Raw genomic sequence first — 10,481 nt, 5'->3', positions numbered from 1 at the left:
TTAACACTGTTGTAATTTCTGATATTTGGCTGTTTGTGCTGCGTTAACCGGTTAACCCAGGGCGTTAACCGGTTAACACTGTTAAATTTTGAGACAGAAGGCGTGTTGTGCTGCGTTAACCGGTTAACCCAGGGCGTTAACCGGTTAACGCTGTTGCAGAGTGGAAAAATGTTAATTTTAATGTTGTGTGCCTATTTGAGGGTTGGCCTATGTTGGCCTATGATGTAATAGAGATTAATTCCCGCTGTTTTGAGCAGTATAGATATTAGTGGAGTGTGCTAATATTGTGGTTGTTGTTTGGCATGATATAATATGCTTTTGTGATAAATTGTGTTGATAATGTGGAATGGTATACATGATGTTGTGAATGTATGCATTTGTGAATAGACTATTCTATGGCTTAGAGTGTGAGCATGTGTCTATTCTTGATTTTCGTTGATGTTGCATTGCTAGGTGATTAGCATGCGTATTGTGGCCTTCGGGTGGTAGCTAATTCCCATGGTGAGGAATTAGTGAGTGTTGAAAGAGTATATCTTTGGCAAATATTTTTGTATCGTATCCACAGAGATTGGGTAATATTACCGCCGTTCTATAATTCAATTGTTATAAGTTTATAAAGTAACTGGGTTTGTTTTGTTTGGAAAAATATCTTGTTAATCAATTTTAACATAAACTATTAAGTGGTTTTAGACAAATATAAAAGCTTGGCAAGATTGGAGTTCACTATTTCAAATATCTATGATTCCCTATGATAAATAAATAGATTCAAGATTATTGATGATGTTCAAATATCCTCTCAAAGTCATTTATGTCTAAATGATATCGTGATAATCACTATATTGATCCTTAGACGATCTCTCCACCTAACTATCAATATAGCAATCTTTAATGTTTAATACCAAAGAAGAGTAATGAATAAATCTATCTCTACAACCTATTCACTACTTGAAAATCTGTTTTAGATCAAGACTCAAATAATCTCTCTCGACAACTACTCAAATCTGGTTTTCAAAGTAAAGTAAAAACAGTTTCAATACATCAACAATCTTTTATCATACATATAAATCAAATGGAATACATAGATAGATGAGAATAGCTACTACCTCCAATCTTGACAAAAGGAGTTTAGCTCCTCATCACCATTGTTACAAAGCAGAAAGATTCAGAAGAAAAGCTCTGGTTTTTCTCTCTTACAAAAGCTCTCTAGCACCATGTATGAATGATAATGAATAATACATCAATACCCTAGGTTAAACTATTTTGTCTCTACCAAAAAGGTTGACATTTCCCCATTTGGACATTGTCATCAGCAGCAGAAAAGCACTTTTCAGGCAGACATCAAAATGGCAATTACTTTTTCTGCACAGCAGCACATTTGACCCTTGGTCAGCTTGCTGGATTCGCAGCCTTCGCGGCGCGAACTGTTGCTTTCCCAGCTTCCTTGTTTGGCAAGCTTCCTCCAAAATGCCATGTTGAAACCAAGGTCTTGCTTATCCATAATTCTACACAACTAACAAAAATGTGAAATAACTATTCAAAACAAAATAAATTAAACCTAATTGCATTTATACAAATTAATGAAGATAAAAGTGTGTAATTACATCAAAACTTGGTAAAAGGGACCAATAAAAAGGTATAAAAAGTAGTACAAATTGGTCCCTAACAGTGAGTAAATCATGTTGATGGTTGTTGTTGTTGTTTGCATGCTAGGTGATTAGCGTGCATATCATGGCCCATTTGGGGTGGTAGCTAATTCCCATGGTGAGGAATTAGTGAGTGAGTCACTATGTCTCAAATGAGTGGGACTAGTGAGCTTGGTAGCCGTGCCTGGATTTGGACGGTGAGGTTGAACTATATGTTCACAACATAGTCGGTACCGCATGCATAAGAGTCTCATTGCACAATGAATGTATGGCATATGATATGAATGGATGCATTCCAGTATCATATGTGTGTTGTATGTTGTGTGTTGTGTTGTTAATGTTGAATATGATTGAGATTTTTACTGTTGAATATGATGGTTGGATGGATATTACCGTTGCTGAGTGCGTAGTTTGATTAGGGTGAATTAATGTGTTATTTACTTAGCATTACATGTTGTTCTATAATGCTTATTATATTGATTGAAGAACTCACCCTTACAACTATTTTTCAGGTAACGAGCAGTGAGTTGAGTAGAAGCTAGTGCTATGGAGTCTAGTGTCGTCCTTAGTGGGTCATGCTCTGGTAGATGTAACATCGGGAGGGGATGTTTGACTATGTTTTAATTTAGTTGTTGATCAACTTTACATGTAATGTAGTACATGCTTTGAATTGTTGATGTTTTGTATCCGCTGCGTATTATGCAACTGTTTTATTTGATAAATAAATGAGCATGACAGGATGTTTTGATAAATGTTTGTGAAATGATTGTGTGACACCCTTCGGGGCATAATTACTCTGATTAACATGTTATTATTTTAATTAAATAATTTGGGGTATTTAGAAGGGTGTTACATTAGTGGTATCAGAGCATAGTCGGTCGTGTTGAGTCGTAGTTATTCTGTTCCCCTGTACGGGATAGGTGTTGTGTAACCCTATCAGTACTTAATTGTTTTAGTTGTTGGGTTTTCAGAATAGAGATGGCTGGAAGAGGTAGAGATGATGCTGCGATTGCTGAGGCTCTGGGTATGCTAGCTGGAGTACTTGGAGGAAATCCGAATGTTGTGGGGATGGGAGCTGCTCGTCAGTTGAGTGAGTTCCAGAAGAACAATCCTCCGATGTTCAAAGGAGCATACGATCCAGATGGTGCTCAGAAGTGGTTGAAAGAGATAGAGAGGATCTTCAGAGTAACTGAGTGTGCTGATAACCAGAAGGTCAGGTTCGGTACACATATGCTGTCAGAAGAAGCTGATGATTGGTGGGTTGCTACCCGCACTGAGTTGGAAACTGCTGGAAATGCTGAGATTACTTGGGCTGTGTTCAGGGAAAGATTCCTGAGGAAGTACTTTCCAGAGGATGTCAGAGGGAAGAAAGAGATAGAATTCTTGGAATTGAAGCAGGGTAACAGGTCTGTTACTGAGTATGCTGCGAAGTTCACAGAGCTGTCAAAGTACTATACTCCTTATAGTGAGGCTGCTGGAGAATTTTCGAAGTGTGTGAAGTTTGAGAACGGGTTGCGTCCCGAGATCAAGCAGGCAATTGGGTATCAGCGAATCAGGGTGTTTTCTGATTTGGTTGACTGTTGCAGGATTTTTGAACAGGATTCCAAAGCCAGAGCAGAGAGCTATCAGCAGAGGGTTGATAGGAAGGGTAAGAATCAGGTTGATCGTGGGAAACCGTATGCAGCTGGCAAAGGTTTTCAGAGGCAGAGTGGAATGAAAAGGCCTAGTGGAGGAGATTCTAGTGCTCCTGCTAAGTGTTACAGATGTGGTCAGGCTGGACATCGTATCCATGAGTGTACCAGTAATGAGAAGAAGTGTTTCAAATGTGGAAAAGGTGGTCATTTGGCTGCAGATTGCCGGTTGAAGACTGTGACTTGCTTCAACTGTGGAGAGGTGGGTCATATCAGTCCACAGTGTCCTAAGCCAAAGAAAGAGAATCAGTCGGGAGGCAAGGTTTTTGCTTTATCAGGTTCTGAGACTTTTGCAGATGAGCGTTTGATCCGAGGTACGTGTTATATTAATGGCTTTCCTCTTGTAGCTATTATTGACACCGGTGCTACTCATTCCTTTATATCTTTGGATTGTGCTGTGAAACTTAAGTTAGAAATATCTGAGATGTTTGGTAGTATGGTGATTGACACTCCTGCGAAGGGTTCAGTGACTACTACTTCAATTTGTTTAAGTTGCCCTTTGAGTATTTTTGGTAGGAACTTTGGGATAGACCTTGTGTGTCTTCCATTAGTGCAGATTGATGTTATCTTAGGTATGAACTGGTTGGTGTTTAACCGGGTTTCTATCAATTGTTTTGATAAGACTGTGATATTTCCTGAGATTGAGGAAGGCAAGAGTTTGTTTCTATCAGCGAGGCAGGTGAATGAGGAAGTAGCAGATGGGGCAGAGTTGTTTATGCTGTTAGCGACTTTGGAGGCTAAAGATAAACTGGTGATTGGTGATCTAGCTGTGGTGTGTGATTTTCCTGATGTGTTTCCGGAAGAAGTGAATGAATTACCGCCAGAGCGTGAAGTTGAGTTCTCGATTGATTTGGTACCTGGTACTAGACCGATATCGATGGCTCCTTATCGTATGTCTGCTGTTGAGCTAGCTGAATTGAAGAGTCAGTTGGAAGATTTGTTGGATAAGAAATTTATTCGTCCGAGTGTGTCACCGTGGGGTGCACCAGTGTTGTTGGTTAAGAAGAAAGAAGGTACTATGAGGTTGTGTGTGGATTACAGACAACTGAATAAAGTGACGATCAAGAATCGGTATCCTTTACCGAGGATTGATGATTTGATGGATCAATTGGTTGGTGCTAGTGTGTTCAGCAAGATAGATTTGAGATCTGGGTATCATCAGATACGTGTGAAGACTGAAGATATTCAGAAGACTGCTTTCAGAACAAGGTATGGACATTATGAGTATTCTGTAATGCCTTTTGGGGTGACTAATGCGCCTGGAGTATTCATGGAGTATATGAATAGGATTTTTCATCCGTATCTAGATCAGTTTGTTGTGGTGTTTATTGATGACATTTTGGTGTATTCGAAATCTGAAGAAGAACATGCTGAGCATTTGAGGGTGGTGTTGGAAGTTCTACGAGAAAAGAAGTTATTTGCTAAACTCTCAAAATGTGAATTTTGGTTAGAAGAGGTTAGTTTTCTTGGTCATGTGATTTCAAGAGGTGGTGTTGCTGTTGATCCTTCTAAGATAGAAGCGGTGTCTAAGTGGGAAGCTCCGAAGTCAGTTTCTGAGATAAGAAGTTTTCTTGGACTTGCAGGTTACTATAGGAAGTTTATTGAGGGATTCTCTAAGTTGGCGTTACCGTTGACAATGTTGACCAGAAAGGGGCAAGCGTTTGTTTGGGACTCAAAATGTGAAGAAGGTTTCCAAGAGTTAAAGAGAAGGTTGACTACTGCTCCTATTCTGATATTACCGAGTTCGTCGGAACCATTTGAGGTTTACTGTGATGCTTCATTGTTGGGATTAGGTGGTGTGTTGATGCAGAATAAGCAGGTTATAGCTTATGCTTCGAGACAACTAAGGGTTCATGAGAGGAACTATCCGACGCATGATTTGGAGTTGGCAGTTGTGGTATTTGTTCTGAAGTTATGGAGGCATTATTTGTACGGGTCAAGATTTGAGATTTTCAGTGACCATAAGAGTTTAAAGTATTTGTTTGATCAGAAAGAGCTGAATATGAGACAGAGGAGATGGTTAGAATTTCTGAAGGATTATGATTTTGGTTTGAATTACCATCCGGGTAAAGCAAACGTTGTGGCTGACGCATTGAGTCGGAAATCATTGCATATGTCTATGTTAATGGTTAAGGAATTGGATTTAATTGAGCAGTTTAGAGACTTGAGTTTGGTGTGTGAGAGTACTCACAATAGTGTTAAATTGGGAATGTTGAAGTTAACAAGTGGTATTCTGGACGAGATCAGAGAGGGTCAGAAATCCGATATGCTTTTGGTTGATAAGTTGACGTTAGTGAATCAAGGTCAAGGTGGTGAATTCAGAGTTGATGAGAATGGTATTTTGAAATTTGGTAGTCGGGTGTGTATTCCGGATGTTACTGAACTTAAGAAGAGTATTCTGGAAGAAGGACATCGTAGTGGCTTGAGTATTCATCCTGGAGCTACGAAGATGTATCATGATTTGAAGAAGTTATTTTGGTGGCCGGGAATGAAAAGAGAAATTGCGAGTTTTGTTTATTCTTGTTTGACTTGTCAGAAGTCAAAGATTGAGCACCAGAAGCCGTCTGGGCTAATGCAACCGCTGGCTATTCCAGAGTGGAAGTGGGATAGTATCAGTATGGATTTTGTTTCTGGTTTACCAAGGACAAATAAGAATTTTGAGGCTATTTGGGTGATTGTGGACAGATTAACAAAGTCGGCTCATTTCATTCCGATCAGAATGAATTATCCGTTAGAGAGACTAGCTGAGTTGTATATTGAGAAGATTGTAAGTTTGCATGGTATCCCGTCTAGTATTGTTTCGGACAGAGATCCTAGATTTACATCGAAGTTCTGGGAAGGTTTGCAGAAGGCTTTGGGAACTAAGCTGAGATTGAGTTCTGCATATCATCCGCAGACTGATGGTCAGACTGAGAGGACGATTCAGTCATTAGAGGATCTTTTGAGAGCTTGTGTTTTGGAAAAAGGAGGTGCTTGGGATTGTTATTTGCCTTTGATTGAGTTTACCTACAACAATAGTTTTCATTCGAGTATTGGTATGGCACCGTTTGAAGCTTTGTATGGTAGGAGATGTCGGACACCTTTATGTTGGTATGAGTCCGGTGAGAGTGCGGTGGTTGGACCGGAGATTGTTCAACAAACTACGGAAAAGATTAAGATGATTCAGGATAAGATGAGAATTGCTCAGAGTCGTCAGAAGAGTTATCATGATAAGAGGAGGAAATCACTTGAGTTCCAAGAGGGAGATCATGTGTTTCTTCGTGTTACTCCGATAACTGGTGTTGGTCGAGCCTTGAAGTCGAAGAAGTTGACACCTCGATTTATTGGTCCTTATCAGATTTTGGAGAGGATAGGGGAAGTAGCCTATCGTATCGCTTTACCGCCGTCGCTTGCGAATTTGCATGACGTTTTTCATGTGTCTCAGTTGAGGAGGTACATTCATGATCCGTCGCATGTAGTCCAAGTAGATGATGTACAGGTGAGAGATAACCTGACTGTTGAAACATCACCTCTGAGGATTGAGGATCGAGAGTTGAAGCAGTTGCGGGGTAAAGAGATTGCCTTGGTGAAGGTAGCTTGGGGAGGACCAGCAGGTGGCAATGTGACTTGGGAACTTGAGAGTCAGATGAAAGAGTCTTATCCGGAGTTATTCGCTTGAGGTATGTTTTCGAGGACGAAAACTCTTTTAGTGGGGGAGAGTTGTAACACCCCGATAATAATAAAATAATTATTTGAATTGAGTTAATAATTTATTTATTAATTTAATTAAATAATTGGAAATTTTATTATTATTATTATTGGATTATTATTTTGGAAAATATATAAGTGGGACTTAAGGAAATATCCCATTTGGTAAGAAAAGGTTTTACGTGAAACAGAGAACGATCGTGAAAGAAGAGGAAAAGGGCAAAGAGACAGAGCGAGGGCTGAAGGTTGAAGAAGGAAGGGCTTGAGCTTAGAGATTCGCCGGATTAACTCAGGTAAGGGGGGTTTATCGTCGATTAATGGGTATTTTGGGATAATATGTCATGGGTAGTGATAAGCCGTTAATTTGACCCTAATTGGGAATTGTGAATGCTGAAATTTTGTTGGATGAACCGTGTTAGAAGTTGAAATTTAGTCGGTAATTGAGTCTGTTGTAATTTCCCGATCGTATGGCTTTTTATGGAATCGGATTCGGAGGTCCGGAAGTCCTCCAATGGCGGAAAATGCGGAGAATTCTGCATTCTGCCTTGAGTTAGCGCAGGAACAGCTTCTGTCTTGCGTTAACCGGTTAACCCAGGGTGTTAACCGGTTAACACTGTGTTGGATTATGAATATGTGCTGTTTTGTCTGCGTTAACCGGTTAACCCAGGGTGTTAACCGGTTAACACTGTTGTAATTTCTGATATTTGGCTGTTTGTGCTGCGTTAACCGGTTAACCCAGGGCGTTAACCGGTTAACACTGTTAAATTTTGAGACAGAAGGCGTGTTGTGCTGCGTTAACCGGTTAACCCAGGGCGTTAACCGGTTAACGCTGTTGCAGAGTGGAAAAATGTTAATTTTAATGTTGTGTGCCTATTTGAGGGTTGGCCTATGTTGGCCTATGATGTAATAGAGATTAATTCCCGCTGTTTTGAGCAGTATAGATATTAGTGGAGTGTGCTAATATTGTGGTTGTTGTTTGGCATGATATAATATGCTTTTGTGATAAATTGTGTTGATAATGTGGAATGGTATACATGATGTTGTGAATGTATGCATTTGTGAATAGACTATTCTATGGCTTAGAGTGTGAGCATGTGTCTATTCTTGATTTTCGTTGATGTTGCATTGCTAGGTGATTAGCATGCGTATTGTGGCCTTCGGGTGGTAGCTAATTCCCATGGTGAGGAATTAGTGAGTAAATCATGTTGATGGTTGTTGTTGTTGTTTGCATGCTAGGTGATTAGCGTGCATATCATGGCCCATTTAGGGTGGTAGCTAATTCCCATGGTGAGGAATTAGTGAGTGAGTCACTATGTCTCAAATGAGTGGGACTAGTGAGCTTGGTAGCCGTGCCTGGATTTGGACGGTGAGGTTGAACTATATGTTCACAACATAGTCGGTACCGCATGCATAAGAGTCTCATTGCACAATGAATGTATGGCATATGATATGAATGGATGCATTCCAGTATCATATGTGTGTTGTATGTTGTGTGTTGTGTTGTTAATGTTGAATATGATTGAGATTTTTACTGTTGAATATGATGGTTGGATGGATATTGCCGTTGCTGAGTGCGTAGTTTGATTAGGGTGAATTAATGTGTTATTTACTTAGCATTACATGTTGTTCTATAATGCTTATTATATTGATTGAAGAACTCACCCTTACAACTATTTTTCAGGTAACGAGCAGTGAGTTGAGTAGAAGCTAGTGCTATGGAGTCTAGTGTCGTCCTTAGTGGGTCATGCTCTGGTAGATGTAACATCGGGAGGGGATGTTTGACTATGTTTTAATTTAGTTGTTGATCAACTTTACATGTAATGTAGTACATGCTTTGAATTGTTGATGTTTTGTATCCGCTGCGTATTATGCAACTGTTTTATTTGATAAATAAATGAGCATGACAGGATGTTTTGATAAATGTTTGTGAAATGATTGTGTGACACCCTTCGGGGCATAATTACTCTGATTAACATGTTATTATTTTAATTAAATAATTTGGGGTATTTAGAAGGGTGTTACACTCGCCCCTACTTTTGCTTCTCTGCTGGCATCTAGCCCGGTCCTTGCTGTGCCACCTCCAGTCGTGCATACTTTGCCGAGAGTTGATGACACCATTTATCACTCTGAGCCGTCTGAGGGCCCAGATGTCTATGAGAAAATGGACGCTATGAATGATCAATTCCTTGAGTTGCGCAAGGAACTTAAAACTCTATGAGAAAATTTGAAAATATTATATTTAAAATTATTATTTTATAAATAAATTTAAAAGAAAAAACATTTGTATTCCCCATATTTTAATTATTTAATAATTTAATCATTTATGTGTTGTATAATTATAATTAGCTAAAATATGTCTATCAGATTCAGGTGGCATTTACTGTGGGCAATAAAAAAAAATTCCCACTTTTGGAGAAGTTGTTTCTTTTACTTACACTAGCATGTAATTAGTTCATGATAAAATAAAAATATTATTAAATATAATTTATTTAGTTTTTCTTTTTAATAACAAATCCAGAAAATTTTCAAGTGTTTTTTCTCTTCTTCATACATTTAACATCCAAAACCCAAAAATCTTGTATCCATGTTATATTTATTATTTTTGTTTGTTAATTTTCAATTTCATAAATCAAAATTATCACCATCCTTTCAATTTCACATGGATGTCTTGTGTTTTCAAAAATATGTTTCATAAATTTTGATAGACAAACATACGATCTTGCAAATACATTCCTCTTCATCCAACTTTTACAAAATCAGATAAAAAATAGCTTATTTTTGAGAAATACTCATACCTTAAATTTTGAAATTTGATATTTATAAATCTAAACTTTTAGATCTGAACTTTTAAAAATCTCATATGCACAAAGATCCAACACACATGCATGCATTTTGTAATTTCCAGATTAAAGAATAATATTAAAATTTAAGTTTTTTAAATATGATTTAATAATTTAATAAGAGATATAAGTTTGGAATCTAGATTTAGTAATTTCTTTTGTTATTCAATGTAATTTAGATGAGAAAGATGAAAAGGGCGAACGTTTTTGAAGATGAAGAAGATGAATATTTGGAAATAAAAAAGATGAACAATATGAATGTTTGAAGATGAATAAGATGAATACGAAATAAAAATTAATTAAAAATATATTATTTAATTAAAAAACATTAAATAATTAATATTTAAAATTGAATAAAAAAATATTAATAGATTACCCATCATTCATCACAAAAGACTAAATTAAATATTAATATATCAATTACTAAAAAAAAATACAACTTCTCCATTGTTGCCAAGGGCACAAGTTAAATGCCATCATCTATAATCCATTCATAGTATGACTTTTAATATCATACTATTACTTTTCATATGTCATGTTAGTGCGAGTAATATCATATTACTCTATCTCTATCAAATTATTTTGTCAAAAAAAAATTATCCTAATTATAAATTACTTTA

This window comes from Lathyrus oleraceus, chromosome 4, assembly GCF_024323335.1.
Source record: "Lathyrus oleraceus cultivar Zhongwan6 chromosome 4, CAAS_Psat_ZW6_1.0, whole genome shotgun sequence".
Taxonomy (NCBI): domain Eukaryota; kingdom Viridiplantae; phylum Streptophyta; class Magnoliopsida; order Fabales; family Fabaceae; genus Lathyrus; species Lathyrus oleraceus.
The sequence above is the reverse complement of the archived record's forward strand: the minus strand, read 5'-3'. Positions refer to the sequence as shown.